At 34.7% G+C, this 7,173-nt stretch overlaps 1 long non-coding RNA gene across 1 annotated transcript; it reads left to right on the top strand.

Annotated features, from left to right (window-relative positions):
- Nucleotides 1–2,002: 2,002 nt before the first annotated feature.
- LOC140151121 (uncharacterized) lies at nt 2,003–4,710 on the top strand. Its single transcript, XR_011858898.1, has 3 exons — nt 2,003–2,142; nt 4,455–4,585; nt 4,620–4,710. It is a non-coding gene; the product is annotated as an uncharacterized lncRNA (long non-coding RNA).
- Nucleotides 4,711–7,173: the final 2,463 nt, after the last annotated feature.

Genomic DNA, 7,173 nt, shown 5'->3' with positions numbered 1-7,173 from the left:
GATTTTCACCCAAATTTCAAATGTTTTTGGTGAAGTTGGTCAAATTTCAAAAAATGAAAAACGGTCCCTAGATATTTTTATCTAGTTTTTTTAAATTAATTTAAAAAAATTTGGCCAAACAATTTTTTTGTTATGTTGCACAAAAAAATTTGGGCCAAAAAACCTGTTTTTTAGGATTTTCTCCAATAATGAGCATTTTGGCCCAAATTGGACCTCACAGATGAATTCAGCAAGTCATTTCCATTCTAAAAATGTATACTTTTATATTCTTTAGACTAATAATTTAGCAGTTATGAGGCCCGAAAGTTTTCATAATTCCAGGGTTCAGACCAACCTTAAGTCAGGTAACCAATTTTACTCTCTTAAAGGCCAAGTAAAAATAAGTACCAGTTGATTGCCCAATTATTTTCATTATTATGTTTTGATCGATCCAAGTTGTGATAATATTGGATCCAAACATAATAATGATAAAATTGGATGCTTTACGCCCAAAATTTATTGGTCTAGCTATGAGTTGTAAAATATTGGACTCGACTCGCCTCATCCAATATTTTTAAACTCATAGCTCGACCAATAAATATGGGCTCAATCGATCCAATTTTATATCAAAAGAGGTGGTGGGCATTTCTTTTTACAATGCAAAGTCACCGGACCATCAATATTTGTTGTGTAACTTGAAGAAGAGTTGAGAAGGCACTTGTAAAATCTTTTTACACCGAGATATGTCTTGACAGTTCTGAGTGGTCGATCAAAACAAAACCGGCTTTAAAATCCTTATTGGACAGAAGCAAATCCTATCTGAACCTATGAAACCATTTTACAAAAAAGTTATGCCTGAAATAAAAATAAATTAAAAAAAAATCCCGGAATCCATAAAAAAGGAAGGGGCCGGGGGGCAACTGGTATTTCTTTTTCCTTGACCAAATGATGGCTTGAGCAGTAGCAGAATCAAATGCACTTCACATTCTCTCCTTTATTTCGTACAGGTATAGTTATCCAGACTCCACACTATACAGTATATAGGACAAGATCCATAATAGATTCCTTTACCCTTAACAAATAAACAAAAATTAAAATTAAATGCTCTCAGGATTTACCTGGGGTTCAAACCCACAATCTATGGTCCATATGTGCAGAGGCTATACCACTGTGCTACAAGTCGTTCTACCAGAAAGGCGTTTGTTTATCAGACTTAATGATTATGGATTATGGAATAAAGTGCATACACAAAATATACTACGACTAGTATATTACCGATGAATATGTATATGGTTGAAGAAAAAAATTTAAGCGTCCTGCACAACTGACCCAAGGCTATTATCAGTGCTACCCTAATTTTGCGTAAACATTCAGAATATCAAACTGAAGTGTCCATCCTGGACTTCACCTATTATCCTCTTTATATTTGTACAAATTATTTTAGAAAATAGAAAAATAAAAATGTGGATTATTTGGTCCCAATATTCATTATAAAAATAATGCATCAACTATTTCATAGTCACAACTATTATTAATCACTTCATTATATTTCAAAAAATAATTTGCCCTTCATGTATCTCTGGAATACACAAACAACATATTGAATACTTTTTTTGGAAGGGTGGTTGATGAGTACTCAGAGATGAATGGAGGTGAACATGTCACATGCTTTCTTTGTAGCTACTGTTCATGTCAATTATTCTATCGTGCACACATAACAATTTATGTTCTAGAAGTCTGACAAATTAAGCCTTGCAACTTTGTTTTGGACGTACCCGGCATGGAGCAATTGACCATCATTATGGTATGAGACTAGATACACACACTAAGTACATACAAAATACATTTTGCCTCCATTAATTTCTGAATACTATTCAGGCCAGTGTATAGACCAACATTTTTGTTTGCAATTCTCCATTACAACAAATGGCTGTGTTATTATTTCTTAGTTGCTATTTCCAGCTCTTCACTGCAATTATCCTTTGTAAAGATATTTAGCTCTGCACATTGTCTGGTTTGCCTGAATTTTGCTTACTGAGGCAACTTTTTGCTGCAGTGGAAGTCTGCTGCAAATAGTAACAAAAAACACCAAAAACATCAAGCTATATACTGACCTTAGCCTTGTAAATCCATGTAAAATAATCAGGGGAATTTACATCATGGGTCACTCCATATGAAATCAAGGAGTCGCCCCACCTGACCCCCTCAGATTTGCTTTTATATTTTAGTCATATGTTGTACCTGTAAAATATTAAAACCTGCAAATTTGAGGTCTGTATCTCTTACGGATTTTCTGTGGCAGCCATTTAAAGTTGGAGTAGGGGGGTCTAAATTTGGACACAAAAGTTGCCCTTTAAATAAATTTCATCTTTGGGAGGCTGTGTCTTCTTCATAAAAAGAGAGAGAGGTCTGAAACTTTGTGTACACACTAACTGCATGCCCAATTTGTCCAAAATAAAAAATAAAAAATTCTGTAATTGCGTGTTGTGTCACGGGGTCATTAAATATGCAAGAAAAATGTAATGTTTTGTAAACTGGCAAGTTTAGCCCCCTAAATTCACATTTTTGTCAGATTAATAATTTTTGTTGTCACTGATGCTATATATAGGATAAATACAATGCATATCCAAAAAATTGAGGTCACAACTCATTTACATTTCGAACAGCCCCCTCACGAAGATGAAATTTATTGCAAGTTCAACATTTTCAGGGGGCCCAAAGTCGATGTGGTCCACCTTCAAAATTTATAAAACATCACTTTTATATAACTACTAGTCTTAAATTACAACTTTGGTAAGTCCCAGTAATTGTATAGGTTGACTTCATATAAAAATGACAAGCCCAAAGTTGACCATTTTCTTATGATTGCATGTAGTGCAAATGTGCAATTCGGAAGGCTTGAAAGTCAAATTGGCCCCAATATTGAAAATAAAATGGAAATAAAACTAAATAGGGCCAAAAACTATGCATCTAGTCATTTATTTTCAATATTGTGGCCATTTTGACTTTTAAACCTTCCGACTCGCACATTTGCAGTACATGCAATCATAAGAAAATGGTCAACTTTGGGCTTGTCGTTTATATGAAGTCAATCTATAAAATTACTGGGATTGAGCAAAGTTGCAATTTAAGACTAGTAGTCATATAAAAGTGATGTTTTATAAATTTTGAAGGTTGACCACATCGACTTTGGGCCCCCTGAAAATGGTGAATTTGCATTAATTTTCAACTTCGCGAGGGCGCATTGGAAATGTAAATAAATGGTCACCTCAATGTCTTGGGTATGCATTGTATTTGTCCTATATATCACATCAGTGACAACAAAAAACAACTTAATCTGACAAAAAATGTGAATTTAGGGGGGCTAAACTTGCCAGTATACAAAACATTACATTTTTTTTGTGCATATTTAATGACCCTGTGACACAACGTGCAATTACAGACATTTTTTTTTTTTACTTGTTGACAAATTGGACATGCAATTAGTGTGTATACAAGGTTTCAGACCTCTCTCTCTTTTTATTAGGAAGGTACAGGCTCCCAAAGATGAAATTTATTCAAAGGGCAACTTTTGGGTCCAAATTTAGATCCCCCCTACTCTAACTGTAAATGGCTACCATAGAAAATCTGTATATATTGAAAATGAAATGGAAATAAAAGTAAATAGGGGCAAAAACTACTCATCTAATCATAAATTGTTAATATTGTGGCCAATTTGACTTTCAAGCCTTCCGAATTCGCACATTTGCACTACATGCAATCATAAGAAAATGGTCAACTTTGGGCTTGTCATTTTATATGAAGTCAACCTATACAATTACTGGGACTTAGCAAAGTTGTAATTTAAGACTAGTAGTTATATAAAAGTGATGTTTTATAAATTTTGAAGGTGGACCACATCGACTTTGGGCCCCCTGAAAATGTTGAATTTGCAATAAATTTCATCTTTTTTAGGTCGCTTTTTCTAAATGTAAATGAGTTGTGACCTCAATTTTTGGATATGCATTGTATTTATCCTATATATAGCATCAGTGACAACAAAAAATAATTAATCTGACCAAAAATGTGAATTTAGGGGGGCTAAACTTGCCAGTTTACAAAACATTACATTTTTCCTTGCATATTTAATGACCCCGTGGAACAACACGCAATTACAGAAATTTTTTATTTTTTATTTTTTGACAAATTGGGCATGCAGTTAGTGTGTATACAAAGTTTCAGACCTCTCTTTCTTTTTTATAAAGAAGGCACAGACTCCCAAAGATGAAATTTATTTAAAGGGCAACTTTTGGGTCCAAATTTAGACCCCCGTGATCGAACTTTAAAGGGCTGCCACAGAAAATCCGTAGAGCTAAAGACCTCAAATTTGCAGGTTTTAATATATTTACAGGTACAACATATGACTAAAATATAAAGCAAATCTGAGGGGGTCAGGTGGGGCGACTCCTTGATTTCATATGGAATGACCCTCATAGCCAATTCAACAATATGACTTCATCAAGAATAGGTGTAAAATTGTATCAAAAGTTAAGTGTCGCTGAATACAGTTTTGATATGTAAAAAAATAACAATGTATCTTGAAATGAATACAAATAATTATTCAACAGTTTGAACAATATTGGACTGGCACATACATGAAGGTTTGGCAGTTTATATTATTACTTCCTATAGGCACCGTATTAAAGTTATTTAAATTTAAACAGGCAGTTTTGACTCTCTACATACCAAGGTATTCCCCCTTGTACTTCTATATCTTTGGTACACTGTATTATCATTATTACAGCTAAAATAATAGTTTCTCGATCATGAGAGTATGAATGTAATGCGTGCACTGCCTAATGTCGCAAGTTTAATGGAATGACACAATAGGAAATGCAGAGCGTGTGTTGTACGCCGACGCAATTATCATTGCGTGCCTATTGAGCTCTCATGATCGAGAAACTATTATTTTAGCTATATAGTGCTGTCATCGAGATATTTATAATGTTGAAATAACTCAAATCTTGAGGATGGCATGATTGGACAGTTTTCGTATCACCAGTATAAATGCTTATTAGCTTTGACATTTTAGGAAGAAATAGCTGTGTACAATGACCTCGTCCATTTAATTTATTGCAATTTAGCCCAAAAAGTAGATAAGCTTTCTTGACAGGCGTTCATAGTGTTGGTTATCAGAGTATTGGTGACGATGCAGTTGGAGGCACATCTGATGAAAGCTTGACTACTCACTCACTGCACCTGTACTGTGATAACAGATTGCATACTCATAGAAATACTAAATTATGTTGAACTTGTGTCTCAAGCAATATCCTATGATAGCTTTTTTCAACACTGAACTTCTTTATTGTGAACACCCTCATGGAATACATATACATGTATGTCGGGATCTGCCTGTTGACATGTGTCGATGACAGCACTACTTGTAATTGTCACAATTCTTTTGAATTACTTTGCTGGTAGTATTTGGATATGAATACAAAAGTGGGGTCCAGATTGCATGTCTCATTTAATCTAGCCTAGGTTTAGGAATATCAGAATCAAAAAGATTTGGAAGAACCTGGGGCCATTTCCAATTACCAAGGGGCCAATAAATATAAATATGTGCTGGATGAGTTATAAACTTAACCACTATTTGCTTGTAATTTGATTTTTTGGTTCACTATCCAGGGGGCCAGTCTTGTGAGAAAAGTGTCCCCATGTCAACTAAAATTGAGATGGAATTAGGGCCATTTCAGAGTTTCTGGGGGCCAAACGGCTCCCGTCTCCCACTTAATTTCACCCCTGATCTGCACCGGCCCCTGCCGGACATCTCTGATACTACGTCACCTTTTAGTAGATAATAAGGCATAAATTATTATCATCATTATAATGCTTTGACTTTGTATCATTTTAGTAGCTCAATATGCAGCACCCAACCCATAGGCATATGTGATATGTGACCACCTAGCTACTATTTGCATCTTATAGTCACCGCTTTAGGTGATTTGGTAGTTCAATCCTTTGTACTTCAAGGCATGTGGTGAACAAAGGGTTCCACAGGTATACACACCAGATACTCCAGATGTAAACCATAAACACATCATGTAGCCTCCATGCCAAGTACATACTCACAGATTTTAGAAATACAAAATTTAGATTCCTGAATGGTTACCAAGGTAACAGAAGCTAACAGGGCTCACCATGGGAATTGATACCTGTCAAATGTCAATTACCTTAATACCAAGATCGATCATCTGTGATAGACCCTTGCCCTTTATGCAAGATGTGAAACCTATTTACGGCCCATTAGGGGTATGGCGTTGGACCAATTTTGAATAACCTTTTTGCCCTTTACTATACAGAATGCAATTCTTTCTAGGTTTTGTGGTTCAACTGTTCCTGTACATGCATTGCCTTGGTTATCTTTGCACTTGTTAAATTTTGTGTATACTTTGCACAGACCAATTATTTTAAAAGATGTCACCGAAATAATATTATTTGAAACTGCATTATTTGACTGAATTATGTTGTTAAGATCAAGATGTATAATCCATTTATTTCTATTTTGACAGTTATAAATATGTCTATTGTCAATCCACTATGTGGCAAATTAAAAAGCATAACCTGATTCCCTGAACTGCATAGAAGTTAAATTCTCTATTCTTCTTACACTTAAAAAATGGGTAGGAGCCTATTCCCAACAGGAGTATAGGCCTAAAAATCTGATTTTGAAATAGGCACATACCTATATAGTACCATAGATTTTAAATATAGTACAGAGTGTGCCATTGGTATTCTGTATATCTGCCAATATGTATCCCTAGGGTATGTACCAACATCCTGTATGAACTATTATTTGGAGAAATTACACCATAGATAGTAAACAACTATCCCCCAAAAATACAATTTATCAGCTGATTTATGTGTAGGCCTACTGTACGTGTATTTCAGACCTTAATTTAATAGAATATTTTTGCAGGTGGATTGATGACAAAGAAAATAGGGAAACCATTATATGTAACAATTTTGAAATATTCTCAAGAAGATCATTTTTTGCCCCAGCAACCTATAATATATTTGTACAATACAGGAAAGTAGTTTCATTGGGATGTTCCTAGCACTCCTCCTATAAGTATAATGGAGTCATATTGGATGGATTTGCATGGTTCCTTGTGCAGTTAAGCGTAATTAATAAAAGAATTGTTTGTACCAAAG

Source organism: Amphiura filiformis, chromosome 1, assembly GCF_039555335.1.
Source record: "Amphiura filiformis chromosome 1, Afil_fr2py, whole genome shotgun sequence".
NCBI lineage: Eukaryota > Metazoa > Echinodermata > Ophiuroidea > Amphilepidida > Amphiuridae > Amphiura > Amphiura filiformis.
This window is presented reverse-complemented; position numbering and strand designations above follow the sequence as displayed.